Raw genomic sequence first — 15,562 nt, 5'->3', positions numbered from 1 at the left:
TGTGTTTGAGCCACTTACTTGCGGGTCTTTGTGAAAGTTACTGCACCTCTCTTGATACCACTTCCGCCAATGGTAAAATGAGAATTTATTAGGTAAAATAGAATTTAAAGGGGATCCAATCTGTTAATGGCTCAGCACAGCATCTGGAACACACTGAAAAACTCAATAAAAATAAACTATTGTGAGAAACACTAAACTTTTTTATCTCCAGGATCCTCCTCCCCTAAAGCCATAATTCTAGTCTAACCATGAGAAAAACATCGGACAAACTCCAACCGAACGACAGTCCTCACCAAATACAAGGTGAGTCTGAGCATCTGTCCCTGTCAAGTCTATGCAGACAAGATGACTAAATGGACTGGAGGCCCATATGAGATGCTGGGACAGAAAAACGACATTAGGGGAAAACTAAGGAAACCAAAGTGTGAACTTCAGTAACAGCACATCAGTATGAGTTCATTAGCTGTGACAAACATCTTGTGCTTTCATAAGATGTTAACATTGGGGGCGGGGGGCGGCGGGCAGAGAATTTTCCTGGCGGTCCAGTGGTTGAGACTCTGCACTTCCAAGGCAGGGGGTGTAGGTTCGCTCCCCAGTCAGGGAACTGAAACTCTGCACGTTGCACAGCAAGGCCAACCCTCCCCACCCCACCCCGCAAATGAAAAACCACCGCGGAAGGCGGGTGTGGGGTCTGCAGGAGCTCTCTGTGTGTCCCTGCAGCTTTCCTTTGCCTCTCAAATAGCCCTGATGCAAAAGCCTCACTAAGAAAAGCGCCCCGCTGCTGCTACCGCTACTGCTGACGCTCTTGTCAGCATCGTGGACGGGCCCTGGAGCCCCTGAGGTCTCCGAGGGGTGCGGGCAGCCCGGGACTGGAAGACCCTGGGCCCTCTCTGGATGCAGGTGTCAGCGTGTGCAGGCCGAGGACCTCCTTCATCCTGGGTACTTTCACACTGCCGGGACGCTTTCACAGAGGACTGATAATTCCCTGGTAATCTGAACACGATGATCAGGGCTACAGCAGAGGAGATTCCTGCATGGGGTAAAGGCTGAGTTAGGTAGAAAGGAAAAATTAAATTCTCTGCTTGAGGAGAGCGAGGAAAACCCGCTCTAAGAGGAGTTCTTAAGAGAACATTAAGCAGATGACGAGTTATCGTACCGTGTGGCTCTGTATGACATCCTGGAATACGCGAGAACTACAGCGACGGCTCCGACCAGTGGTGGCCAGCAGGGGGGCGAGGGGACTGGTTACCGAGGGGCACGGGAGTGGGGGCACCTCTGGGGGCAATGGAAACAGTCTGTCCAACGGTGGTGGGTTACCTGACCACACACACTCACTGAAGTCCACAGATGCACACACGCAGGAAGTGGATTTCACCAAATGTAAATTACAACTCAAACCCGACTGAGAAAGGCAACACATGAACGTTCAAGGTAATTTGGGAGAAATGATGAATAGGACGAAATCTCTCAGACAGAATCGTCATCAAGACCGCTCACAAGCACTCTGGCAGACCGCCTGTGTTATTTTTTAACACCTCACTTTTTGAAGGTCCATACAGTTCTGTAACTTGCCTTTTCCCACACAATGCTGCAGCATATGCCCACCCCATCTTCGGAGCTGTTAAATATTCGACCCCTCGAGTCTCATCACCACTCCGGCCCCTCCCCCAGACGGCGCGGTGGTCCCACTCCGTGCTCACACACAGCGCCACAATGGACGTCCCTGTGAAGCACGTTCTCCTGCCCCGTGTTTAGGATTACTTCCTTAGGCCGGATTCCCAGAAATGGAATTACTGGGACAAAGGGTAAGAGCATATTTTATGTTGCTGCCAAACTGCTCTCGTTAAGGAGAAATTAAGGAGAACTGGGGAGCCCTGGCTAAGACCAGGGGCCTTTACCCCGGGCCACCAGCTTGGCTGGGTCCTGTGGGCTGCGGCGGGCCTGCGATGTAACTGCAGGGCAAGGGTACTGGTATCTCAGAGGCTGCGGGGGGCCCTTCTGCGGGGCGGGGTGGGGTGGGGTCGGGGGGAGGTCCTTCTGAAAGCAGGGTCCTTGCACCTGGGGAAGCTGGGGGACAGGTCGGGGTGCCTCTGTCCTCTTGCTCTCAGAGACTGATGAGGAGCCAGGTGGGGGCCCTGTTGTAGACAGACCGGGAAGAGACCACGGCCGCCTCCCTACCCCATCACGTAGCACCTGGACTTGTTGGAGGCAGCAGGGTCTGGAGAGATGTCATCAAGGCCCCCAGGGACCCCCAAACGCCCTCAAGTTGACATTCCAAACCCTGGACCTTCTCGGGTTTCCCGTGAGGCAGGGAGCAGGGTGACCACAGGCGCCCCGCCCCCTCCCACCCCAACAGCCTCTGACCTCGGCCCCTAAGGCCGGCAGGATGTCTCCAGGCTCCGCCTCCCCTGCCTCTCCGGGGAACCCCTCCCTCCCGCCCAGGGCTGCCTGCCTGCTGGTTTCCATGGGGATTTCTGTAGAGGCAAGTGAGAATCATGACGTCCGCAGGCCCCCAAGATGAGGCTCTGGGCTGATTCAAGACACAAGAAGGAAAACGGCTTCATGCACAAACACTCTCCAAGGCCCTGCATCACCATGGATCGCTGCAAACAGGTGGATCAGACAGAAGCACTCTGGCGTGCAGGGCCTGGCACACAGGCGGCCACTGGCCAGCTCCAGATGCCGACGCCAAGCAGGCTTTCATCAGTTATGGACATTTGGTCTGGGGTCTGGTGGTACCCCAGGAGCTCTGGGCCGCCTGCCCCGGGCCCACCCACCTCGCTCTGTCCCATCAACCACCCCTGCAATAGCCCAGGCCTCCCTGGGGGCCAGGAGGGGTCGCCCAGGGGGCCGTGGGATCGGCAGGACAGAAGGAAGAGCCACCGGCCCCTGGTCCCTGCTGCACAGACCTCGACAGAGCAGAGGCCAGGCCAAGAGGGCAGGCCCGGAGTCCGGGGCTGGCCAGGGCTGCTCTGCAGAGACAGTCAGGAGGCCCTTTTGGGCTCATTAATCACGAGTCCAGCCATGGCAGCTGCCCCCTTTTATGGCCAAACAGCTCAAGAAGTTTAATAATAGAGCTGAGGGCTGATACTTCCACGTTCAGACCCTTCCAGCCCCGGCCACTAGCGTGGGCATGGGAAGCCAGATGGAAACCAGGGCCCCAGGGGTGCTGTGCCACCCTGGGGCGTCTTTGATCCAAGTGGCTGATGGAGGCTCTTGAGGGCCAAACGCAAGAGCAGCACACGGCCAACCAGCAGGTGGGCAAACGTCCCAAGGATCACAGACGCCCCAGGCGCCTCCTCACTGACTCTTCACGAGGCCCCTGGGAACCGGGAGCGGCTGGTGTCCCCGGTAGAGGGGGCCTGAGGCATCACGGCCTGCTCAGCACAAAGGCCACGTCGCTGACTCAGAGGCCAGGTGTGGTCCACGGTGCCACATCCCCTGCCCGTTCCGTGAGACGATGGCCCAGGAGCCCCAAGGTGACCAGAGGGTGCAGGAGGGGGCCTCTCAATTAGGGCGGTGGGGGGAAGGGGTGTGTGTCACGGGTGCACACAGCTAACTACGGCACGGGGTGATAAGCGCCCCGGTGCCGACGTGAGGTACAAAGGGCAGGCCCAGGGGGAGGAACACTCTGGAACACTGGGGAAGGCTTCCCAGAGGCGACCTTCGACCCAGTGGGCAGGGCAGTGCCAGGCACTCCCGGCAGAGGGAAGGGAGGGTCTCCGGGCCTGCGGTGTGCGGACCCCGGTCTCAGGACAGGGCTGGAAGACAAGGACTCCCAGGGAGGCCTGGGACAGGACCCCGAGCAGGGCTCAGCCTTGACTGTCCAACCCTCTAATTTCTGACATTCCTTTTTTTTTTTTTAAACGAAGGCAGACCATATAAACAGCAAAATGGAAAAAAGCACAAATACTTGACTGCATTTACTTTTGTATAAGTCTAGGCCGAGCCTGCCCAGGTCAAACCATGGGCCATCTGCGACACCCCATGAGGCGGGCCCCCTGAAGCCCATCCTGAGGACTGCCTGGCAGTGTCTGCTCTTCTCGATCTGTCGCGAGAGCTGGGCCCCTGGGCTGCTGCAGCTGGAAGCGCACGCCCACGCGCCTGTGTTCTCCTGCTCGGCATCCTGTCTGTGTAGACGTGTGCCCAAAGCTTCTTCCATCGCACGCTGTCTTCCTCCCTATGCACCCCCGCTGTCTGCGGACCCTTGTCTATTTGCAGTTTGGGGCTGCCGTGTAGGAAGATGCTGCACGGCGGGGGTGGGGGCAGGGGAACAAGAGCTCCCACTTGGGGAAATACCCGGAGTGGGGTTGCTCCTGGGCCACCGAGTAAACTGCTTTAAGTCCAAGAACATCGGCGTGTGGGGAGTTCCCGGGAGGTCTGCTGTAAACACAAGCTCGTCTAAGGGCCGCTATTCTCACATACCCACGCCTTAAGGAGAACACAATTCCTGAGTCTCTGGGGTGGGACCAGGTGGGGATGGAGCTCGGTTTACTCAGGAGTCTTTCTCCCGGCCTCTGAGGACCGCAGGAGGCAGCACCCCCCTCAAAGCTGGACTCAGAGCCGCCAAGGACGTGGCCGGGCTGCCGAGAAACTTTCTCTGTGGCTCACGTGGCAGAAACGGACGTCCCTGTTCCCTTCAGGCCTGGTCTCCTCGCCGAGCTCGCACAGACGCTGCTCCAGGAGGAAAGGGCGTGTCTGTTCAAGACTGGAGCGAGCGCAGAGCTAAAACTAACACTTTGGGATTGACGTGAGCGCTTAGCTCCCAGATCACAGGCCGCTCTCATGCAGGCCTTAATCCGCTTGCTGTTTCGGATGGAAGGATGTCGGCAGAGACAGGGGGGCACACAGCCATGTCCTCGCAGATGAGCCAGTTGATGGTGCGAGTCGGCCAGGGAAAGCTGTGACCTCGGACGGCCTAGAAACAGGGCCCCCTGGCTCTAGGGCCCTCTAGGCTGGCCCCACCCCGGCGCCATCCTGTGCAGTGCGCTCCTGAGGACAGGGACCTGCCCCTTTGCCTGCGTCCGCAGCAACTGTCCTGGTTGAGGGCCGTCTGCGCGCCCGTGCAGGTCGTCTGCCCACTGACTCCTTAGAAGGACCCACGAGATGGGCGTCACCGTGATCCCACGTTACCGCTAAGAAAACTGAGGCCCAGAAAAGCCACGCCGCCAGGCTTTCCAGGAGGCGCTAGCGGTAAAGAACCCGCCTGCCAATGTAGGAGACATAGGAGACCCAGGTTCAATCCCTGAACTGGGAAGATGCCCTGGAGGAGGGCATGGCAACCCCCTCTAGCATTCTTGCCTGGACAGAGGAGCCTGGTGGGCTACAGTCCATTAGGTCACAAAGAGTCGGACACGACTGAAGTGACCGAGCACACACGCAGGCCGTGCAGCCCGTTACTAGTGCAGCCCGGACTTGCACTCCAGCCCTTCCATCTAAACCAGAGGTGGGGAAACTTTCCTGCAAAGGGCCAGACAGTAAATTCTTTAGGCTTTGTGAGTCACGCGGCCTCTGTCCTAACAACTCAACAGTGCTGCTGAGGTGTGCTGCAGCCACAGATGGTAGACAAATGACCGTGCCCGCGTTCCAATAAAACTTGATTAACAAAGACGGGCGGGGGACGGGGCAGGTGTGGCCTTGGCGCTGTTTCTGACTTAAACCACTCAAGAGGAGTATAAACAGGTGATGGACAGATGGACGGGAGAAAATGAGTGGACCGTTCTCTCTCCTCACTTTCTATCTAGGGTGATGTCAGCATATAACTTTTACACGTGGAAATTGTCTTTCACTTAACGCTTTGTCATCAAAGAGAACTTCAGGCCCGGGTTCACCCCACTCTCAGCCTAAGAGAGAGAAGGAACTGGGCTCCTTTTTACGAAGCCTGACGATGCAAAGGTCTTTGCAAGCATCAGCAATCAACGCACTGAGGTGTGCGGCCCCGTTCCTCCCATTTTACGGATGGGCCTGCAAGGTGCCAGGAGGCAAAGTCAGCTGCAGGGGAGCCGTGGAACCCAGACTGGGGCCCCGACTCGTCTAATCCCCAGAATCGCTGCTCTGCCCTGCGATGCTGGTAACAAAGAAGGCCCTGGAGCAGCCACTGGCTTGCAGCAAACAGAAGAGGAGGGAAGAGAGGGCAGGGGAAGGAAGAGGCTTTTGGGGGACGCAGAGCACGAGGTGCCACTGGGTCTCCTGCTCTGGACACCGGCTCTGACGCTACACAGGCCGGCCCGGGGGGCCTATTGTGATCCGCTGAAGTCACCACAGGCATGCCCGTCGAGCCACAAGTGGACTAAGGAAAAGCTCTAATTAGACATGCAAACATAGCAAAGAGAAAACGTGTGGCTGGTGCTGGCCCCCAACACATTGCAAGATCCAAAAGGCGGCCGATGACACCCTTGGGGGCGGGGCTGGGGCAGAGTTCTTCTCTCTGTCGGTTGTCATTTCCAGAAGGTGCTGCCCCGTGCTAGCTGCAGCAAGGCGGACGTGGCCCTGTCTGGTCAGGGCTGCGAGGATGGCCTTTCGCATGCCGCTCAGGAGTGTGTGTGCTTTTGGGGTCCCCCGGAGGGGGCGGCACAGGGGCATGGCCGGCAGCTACTCTGGCCCCAGACGTTTCTCAGCTCCTGCCGTCTCTGACACTCTGTGAGACAGAATGTCCCCGATCTGGAACAAGAACTTGCGAAAGGTGAGCAGGTCTTTTCTTGCAAAGAAAGAGAGAGACAAGAGACCCTACAGGCTGGGGGTTGTGGGGGTTAGTATGGCCTGGGGGTTGCGGGGGTTCTGCACTTGTCGGGACAAGTGCGGCTCTGAAGTTTCCACAGTTCAACTCCCTGGAATCCCAGCATGTGGCTGGCTCTCTCAACAAGGACTGAACGCCGCGAGTGAGTACTGGGCACCTACTGTGTGCCAGCAGCCTCACCATGGCCGAAGAACGCTGACAGTGACCCAACATCAGCTACCACAGCCCAGGGTAGAATAATCCAGATTCTAGGCAGATACCTGGACAAATCCACTACACCTTCATGCTTCTGAAATCAGATTAAAACCACCAAAGGATCGCTACACACCTACCAGAATGGCTCTTAAAAAAAAGATACTATCAGCACCTCACACACATCAGTATGGCCACAAGCAAACTAAAACCAAAACCCAGAATATGAACAAGTGTTGGTGAGGATATGAAGAAATCGAAACTCTTGGGCACGGCTGGTAGGAACAGAAAATGTTGCAGCTGCTGTGGAAAACACTTGGAGTTTTCTCAAAAAATGATACACAGAACCACCGTACGATTCAGCAGTTCCACTTCTGGTATACACCCCAGACAACTGGAAAGTAGTTACTCCACCAGGGAACAGATATTTGTACAGCAGATTCACAGGCGGCTGTATTCAATATCCTGTGGTAAACATAACGGAAAAGAGTATGACAAAGAACATGTGTGTGTGTGTGTGTGTGTGTGTGTGTGTGTGTATAAAACTGAGTCACTTTACTGTACAGCAGAAATTAACACAGCATTGTAAATCAACCATACTTCAATCAATTAAAAAAAAAAAAAAAACGGATCTAGAAAATTCCAAAAAGCAAACCAAAAAAAGGACGGAAATTCGAACACACGCTGCAACATGTATGAACCTTGAGGACATTATGCCAAGTGAAATAAGACAGTCACAAAAGAGACAAATACCATATGACTCCACTTACTTGAGAAATCTAGAGTAGTCAGATTCTTAGAGACAGAGAGTAGAAAGACTGCCATGGCTGGGGGTGGGGGCGGGTGGTGGGAGTTGAATCAGTATGGAGTTTCAGTTCTGCAAGATAAAGAGCTCTGGAGAAGGATGGTGGAGAAGGATGGTGGTGACGGGGGCATGACAGCGTGAATGGACGGATGCCACAGAACCGTATGGCTAAAATGGTCAATTTTACATCATGCATATTTTACCACCACAACAAAAAAGACTTGGGGAAAATGATAATAGTCAGTGACAGTGCGATGAGGGAGACCAGCACTGCTAGTGAGAGCAGGAGCTGGTCCCAGCCCTTTGGAAAGTAACTTGCAGCGTTTGCGAAAGCCGACTCTCCCCTACCTTCTGCATTCCGGGACCGCCACTCCCAGGTCCCCCCAACCAGACTGCCCCCCACACGTCACCATGTCCCCTGCGTCACAGCAGCACTCCACAGGCACCCATCGATAGCAAGTAGCGAAATGAAGGGGTATTCACCCAGTGCAAAGCTACGCAGCCGTGAGAACAGGGGACTATACATCTATGCAGCAGGGTGATGAGTTTCACCAACAGAAGAGTCTGTACTGTGAGAGTCTGTTTACAGAAGGTCCAGACGCTGGCCCAGGCAGGGCAGGGGTCGCTCTGGGGGAGAGGGGTGGCTGGAAGGGGACCCAGGAGGGTCTCGGGAGTGGCCACCCTCTTGGCCTAAGCCAGGGCACAGTGACAGGGACATGGCCGATGTGAAAATCCACTGAGGCGCAGGCTTAGGAGCTGTGGGTTTCTCTGTAGGTATTTTACACAACTCAACAGAAAACGTGTCCTTTGAAAGACAGGATTCCTTTGGACTGATGGTTTCCAATAACAGGACAAGACCCTGGTGGGGGCTGGCAGGATGACTGTGACACCTCCTCGCCAGGCACGCTGTATCATTCGACAGAGAGTGCCCACGTGTGCCGGGCACACCCCAGACTGGGGGGCGGTCATGGCGTGAGTCCCACCCCTGCCCATCGGCACAGCCCGCAGGCTGAGAAAAAGCTCTGTCCATGTGCACGCTGCACACATCCTTCCAATGTGGGCAGATGCTGTTCCTAGGAATATAAATTTGTTGAGGAGCAAGACTGAGTTCGGGTATTTTATAAGCAAAATACATAGGGTGTCAAGTGGCTGCAAGTTCAAGTGAAACAAAAGCAGGGCGGGAGGGAGGCCGGGCTTTGGCGTGGCCACACAGTTTCGAAAGAAAGCTCAGAATGCGGATAGCATCACACGGAGATCCACTGGGACACGCCGGTTCCCGAGGCGAACCACCCCAGCCTGAGACAAGACCCCCAGATGGTGACAAAAAGGCCAGGCTAACCAGCTCCTCCTACTAAGGGTCAGAGTTCACGGAGGCAGCCCTTCTAGGGGCCCCGTTGATTGACAGTCCTACCTAGAGCCTCTTAAGGAGGTTTAATCCATGAACAGGGAAGAAGAGAGAGAGAGGAGGGTGAAGGCGGAGGGTCTATCCCGCGAGATGGACTTGTGTGCTCTTCCTGGTCAGAAAACAAAAGCAATGCAAAGCCATGTTTCCATTTTTCCGCCTAAACAGAGAGCCGGGGCAGCCAGACGAGGCTCGGGCTGATCGGCATCTCTGGGGATTAAGGAGCCCCTTCTGTGAGACCCTTACCTGCCTCGTCTCACACAGCGGGCATCTGAGATTCTGAGAAGCCGCCAGCCTCCGGGAGGCAGGCAGGCTTAGGCAAATAAGCACAATCACTCTCAGGGAAGCATGGCTGGCAGCCACCGCCGGCGCCTTGCAAATCACAAGCGGGGACTCCTTGATTGTTCTGCCTCAGATCCTGCCTGGGGGCTGCAGGCTTCCACCCGAAGGTTCCAGGCTGTGTGACAGGCCAGCCGCTTGCGCACAGACCTGCTGACCCTTCTCCAGGGAAGCTGGGCCACAGGGCCAGAAGGGTCTCTAAGACGCGTGCAGGCTCCTGCTCACCACCCAGAGGTGGGATCTCGAGGACCACGGCTTAAAAGTCTGCTTCTGAAAAACGTGTGTCCGCGTGAACACCTACACTGGGGTGCTTCCAGCAGCTTTCTCTGTGACTGCCAAAACCTGGAAGCAATCCACGTGTCTTTTAGCAGGTGAGTGGATATCGTGCGGTACATCCGGCACTAGAAGGAAACGAGCTATCAAGCCACGAAAAGACAAGGAGGAAGCTTAAATGCCTGCTACTGAGGGAAGGAAGCCAACCTGCAAAGGCTGCATACTGTGTAATTCCAACAATCTGACCTTCTGGAAAGCGCAGAAATCTGGAGACAGGGACAAGATCAGTTGTTGCCAGGGGCTGCGGGGAGAAGAGGTGAGGAAGGGATGGATTTTTTAGGGCAGTGAGAAGTGTTCTGTGTAATACTGTAGTGGTGGACACACGGCCATTACGTATTTGTCCACAGAACGTACACCACCAGAAGGGACCCCCCCCCCCAGCCTCAGGCAGGCGACGGGCTTTAGGGGATTGGGGTGGCGTGTCTGTCAATTGGGATGAATGAGCCGCCTGGGCAGGGGTGCACGGGACAGACACAGGTACACAGGAAATCTCTGTACCTTCGCCTTGATTTGGCTGTGAACCTAAAACTGCTCTTAAAAAAAAAATGAAGACTGGAAAAAAAAAAACCCCAGAACCTGCTCCCCTGGCAGAAGAGGCTAGTCACTTCAGGAAGCCAAGTTATCTGGGATGTGGACTCCAGGGGTCTGGATCCCCATCCCAGCTCTACAGCCCACCGGCGGGGAGGCCTTGGGCGGCCAGCTCGCCTTCTGTCGCCGCTAGGACGGTCACTGGGACCATGATGGTTACGACGTGGACATGGACTCTTGGAAGCCAAGGAGTGTCTATGCAGTGGCGCTGGGGGTGCAGAGGTCAAGTGGTCCACCGAGTCCCGGTCCCTCGTGTCCAGACGTGACGCAGGGAACCACCTCACAATCTGACCCTCAGGCATTCTCCCTACCAAACAAGACCTATCTGTGACGTATTAAACAGAAGTGATAGTAAAAATATTTAATAGCCGAGACAGCCTGGGAATGAACGCAACGGAACAGACACCAGCTGGAAGCAGCTGCTCCCACGTCCAGGTGCAGCCCACGGGACTCCCGCCCGTGGCAATGGGTCGTGCACAACCCCCTTCTCGCCCCTCTCTCTCCACCCAGCAGCATTCTGGACCACTGGTGTTGCCAAATGCAACGGAACACACTGTACTGAAAACCCCAAACCAACCAACGCTGTAAGTTTGGTCTTGAAGACTGTTCCCTTTTCCCTGGGTCCCAAGGGATGTATGTGAATGCCTGGAATTCAGCCACCGCCCCTCTATGGGTCATCTATCTGCTTGCTTCCTTTACCAACTTACAGCACCCACACTGACACCTTCTCACTCACCGTCAAGCAACTGGTCCAAGGGAAAAAAGTCTAGAATTAAGGCCCTCTCAGTTGAGTGGGGCAGTGGCACCCCACTCCAGTGCTCTTGCCTGGAGAAGACCACGGATGGAGGAGCCTGGTGGGCTGCACATGGGGTCGCTGAGGGTCGGACACGACTGAGCGACTTGACTTGCACGCATCGGAGAAGGAAACGGCAACCCACTCCAGTGCTCTTGCCTGGAGAATCCCAGGGACGGGGGAGCCTGGTGGGCTGCCGTCTATGGGGTCACACAGAGTCGGACACGACTGAAGCGACTTAGCAGCAGCAGCAGTTGAGTGGGGGAGTCATAGATCATCAGAAATCCATGGGTATGACACCGGCAGAATTGAAGGCATGGGAGTCCTGGGGAAGGTGAACTAACCAATGCAAATACAGGGTCATTCAAGAAGCTTTCAGAGATTATGAGCTACCTGACTTGGGTTTTGAAGGGTGAATAGGAGTTTATCTGGCAGAGATGGGAGACTGAGGGAGACGAGTTAGAAAAAACTATTACGATCCAGAGAGTTCCTCAGATGTCTGGCTGTAATTCCAAAGGACAACTGAGGAAGGTGGGATTCGATTCCCCAACACAAAAGACAGCGAGGGAACCAACATGCGTGAGCAGGCCTTGTAGAGAGTGACTCATTAGGTTGCCCCCAAAGATGGCTGTTGCTATGCGTCTGCAACTGGGCAACCAGGTGAGCCATGAACAAACTATGCCCCTCCGTTATCGACGCTGCTATCAGAATAGTCACATGTCGTCACCTCTACAAGGAAGAGCCGCACAGCAGTCCCAGCAGGTCTTCCCTCTCAGGCATAAAGGACCACGGGGGGACGTCCTGCCCTGTCCATCAAGAGCATTTCTAAGCCTGACTTACCAAAACAGTGGTGTGAAAGTCACCTTCCACTACTCAGCACCCTACTTAACACAATAGATTCCAAAATCCGACCTCTGAGGGACCCCTGAAGTCGGAAGGTTAGGTGCAGTGACCCCACTCACTACAAGCAGCTGTTTAGACCCAAGCAAACCCCACATCCCTTCTGGAGAAAGACAGACCCACACATAAATGACACAGTGACGAGCCGCAGGTGCTGGTGAGAGGGGGCAGGGACAGCCGAGGGCCAGAACGCCAGCTGCTCGTTCACTGAGCCCCTCGTCCACTCAACAGACCAGCGGCGCCCTGAGCCCTGTCCTCCAGCAGCTCACAGAGGACGGGGGCCTGGCGAGCTTGGTGTGGGGTGACACTGCAGAGCCGCACGAGGGCACAGACTCTCCGGCGGGCGTGAAGGAGAGGACGACCACGGGTTCTGCAGAGCTGACTCTGGGGAACCGAGTCAGGAGTCTGCTGGGACAAGGGGACGGAAAGGCCTCTGGGGCAGCTTCCGGGGTGGTGGGGAGCGGGTGTCACTGCAGGGCGGCTCCACAATGGGGGGCAGCTGTGAGACCAGAGAGCTGGGCTGGGCCGGGCCGGGAAGGCCCGGCTACAGACTCAGGCGGCGTCCTAGGCCTCTAGGCAGGCAACGGGCAGGCTGGCGACCCGGGCAGAGGAGCCGCCAGGGGCCAGGGAAGAGGCCTGAGCGCTGCTCAGTGAAGGGCATCTGCAAACTCTGTGGTTTGGCGTGAACTTCTCTACAGAATGGGCTGAACTCATACTGACGCAGGCGACAACGCAGATGAGCCTGGAAACACCACGCTAAGTGAAAGAAGCCAGACACAAGAGGCCTCCGAGCGTATGGCTCCATTTACACGAGACATCCAGAATGGGTAAATCCAGACAGACGGAAAGCAGATCTGTGGCTCTCGAGGGCTGGGGAGTGACTTAGCGAGCGCCGGGTAGGGGGAGGCGGGGTGGCAGGGGGAGGCAGGGTGCCTTTGGAGGTGACGAGACTGCTGTGGAGCCAGATAAACGGGGTGTCTAAGACACCGTGACGGTACAAAAGGCCACCAAATGGCTAATTGCACGTTATGTGAGCTTCACTTCAAGTCCTAAAAAGTTCTGACTGCGTGTAATGAGTTCCAAGAACTTTCTAGACTGCAGGGCGATGGTGGAGCAGCTGGCCTGAAGCCTCTGCCCCGCTTCAGGTCTCACGTGAGGGTGTCTGGGCCCAGCGGCCGGCAGCGTTCCTGCTCTGGACGGGGCATCGGGGCAGGGGTGTCTCAGGGGACTCTTTCGGAGGCCATCTCAAGAGCAGAAAATCATCTCTTGGCACTGAATCACGTGTTGATAATTCAGATGATGGATGGCGCCGGGCTGGTCTGTACAGGATGAAGCCATGGTTATTTCCAAGAGCACCGGCCGGCCGGGTGGGACGAAGCGAGCCACTGCGTGTGACTGCAATCGGTTGATGTCAACAAGCTCTTAACCCCAGATCAATGGCCTCATCGATTTAATGGAAAACTCTATGACCACACAAGGTAGAAACAGGGTCATTCTTCTGGCAGAGAGAAGGATGGTTTTATATGTGCACACACACACATGTGCATACACGCACGGGCACACACACGTGGACACACATACACACACACATACTGCCTGTACTCTGCTCAACATAAATAATCCCAAAACTGGATTAAGAGTCTGTTTCCTGAGCTTCAGACTCACAGTTTATTCATTCATCAAATATTTATTGAAGGCTTCCTGTGTGCCACAAAAGTGCTTCCAGACTGTTCTGAGTGTTTGGGGACACATCATCGAACGGAACAAGGCCCTTTGCCTCAGTGGACGGCTTACGCTCTAGCGATGGCCTGAGGGCACCACCCCCTTGATGTCCTCCAGGTTCCCCCAGATCACCACCCAAGCTGTGCCCACCCAGGGGGTCTCCCTGTGGTCTTCCCAAGCCTGCTATGTGGCAGCACCTCATCTAGGTGGCCTCCTGCAAAGTCTAATGACTGTATGACTCCCAGCCCTAAGCCCTGAAGTCAGTCCATCACCAGGGCCAGATCTTGCTGCCGCTCATCCCATCAACTGACCCGCACCTCCCCAGGCTCGCTCCTCCAGTTCTGCTGCCTCTCATTTTCCTTCTAGAACACGGCAAAGACTTCCCGGCCGGAGCTCCCGTTTCCAGCTTCCTCGTCCGACCTCTCTCTGAGGGGACGCCGCCACCAGAGGATGCTCCCGAAACGCACTGGCTTTCCTTGCCCCTCTGCCCCATGACTCTGGATAGCCCTGCTCTGCCTTCAGAGAAGAGCCCAGCCCTCTGGCCCTGCACCCAGGAGCTACCGTGAGGTGTCTCAGATGCTCTGGTGTCTCCCGGAATCCAGAGCACCTGTGCAACATCTAAGAGCAGAGAGGAGCTTGGGTCCAAAGAAACTTATTTCCTCAAACCCCAACTGGGGGCAGTGGTGAAAAGAAGGACTCGGAGACAACAGGCCTTCTCTGGGGGCTCACCCCATTGCCCCCTCCTCCGAACTTCTGACCCGACTGTGGGAAACTCTACTGACGACTTTCATGGACGGCTGGTCCCTCGCTCTGCCCAGGGACAAATATTCCCCATGATTTATTTTTAAGAAGCAAAATCGGGCAATGATTGAGAAAGAATTCAGATTTAGCCCCGGACAGTTGCTCCACAAATAACAAGAATAGCCTGGTGGCCGATCGCAGTCAGGGTCAAGGAACAGAGCCTCCTTTGCTGCCGGCTGGGACCGCAGCTGCCGGAGAGGCCCCCAGCCCCGACCTCGGGGCAGGACTCGTGACACGGGTGGGGGGGGGGGGGAACGTTCACACAGACGAGAGGCTTGGGACTCTCCCGACGCTACTCGCCATCAGTGGGGAGACACGGGGACCAGGCAGCCCAGATGTTGGCAGGGTCCTGTTTGCAGCCCCAGGAACAATTCCCTCTTTCACGGCCCAGGCAGGCCGCCAAGGTCAGAGGCAACACCAGCCAGGGCTTACCCTCCGTGCCAAGGCCCTTTAGAAAAATTTAAATAATTTTAGATAGAAATGCCTCCTCTTTCCTTGCTGTAAACAGACCATTCAGAATATCCTCTGCCCTTTTCTGGATGACATTAATTGCCATTCTGAGCATCCGTGACCACACACTGCCCCCGTCAGGAGCTCAGGATGCAGCGGTGAGCGGCAAGCTGGCCCCGCACTCAGGGCCCCAACTGCCCAACCGCTGCGCATTTCTGCACTCTCATCTCCTTTCCATCAATTGCCCCCCTCCCCCAGCCTAGTGCTCCAAGTGTTTGTGCTCCCTGAGGACTGCATGTCGGTTCGTGAAAGCCCTGCCCCGCTCCTCCCACCTCCCAAAGTCGCTGTTTCTAGTTCGTGGTCTCGGGAACCCAAGCAATACACTTGTTGGGGCAGTGCCCAGGGTGTGAGCAAATGAGACCCATGGGCTCGCGGTGTAGTGGCCACTGCTTCTCAGCATGCGGGCCTTTGATTTCTGGGTCCCCACTTGTCCAGACCCGC

General features: G+C 56.0%; 1 protein-coding gene across 2 annotated transcripts in view; it reads right to left on the bottom strand.

Moving 5' to 3' along the window:
- CMIP (c-Maf inducing protein) overlaps positions 1 to 15,562 on the bottom strand; it is a 212,974-nt gene that overhangs the window by 83,901 nt on the left and 113,511 nt on the right. The window contains exon 1 of one of the 2 annotated variants that reach the window (XM_059877378.1): positions 19 to 15,562. This exon is cut by the window's right edge and continues 35,159 nt beyond it. The exons of the other annotated variant lie outside the window; for it this stretch is intronic. The gene's annotated coding sequence lies outside the window, so the exon portion shown is untranslated. The remainder of the gene's footprint in view (positions 1 to 18) is intronic. 2 annotated transcript variants of the gene reach the window in all.

The sequence above is a fragment of the Bos taurus genome, chromosome 18, assembly GCF_002263795.3.
Source record: "Bos taurus isolate L1 Dominette 01449 registration number 42190680 breed Hereford chromosome 18, ARS-UCD2.0, whole genome shotgun sequence".
Taxonomy (NCBI): Eukaryota; Metazoa; Chordata; class Mammalia; order Artiodactyla; family Bovidae; genus Bos; species Bos taurus.
The sequence above is the reverse complement of the archived record's forward strand: the minus strand, read 5'-3'. Positions and strand labels throughout refer to the sequence as shown.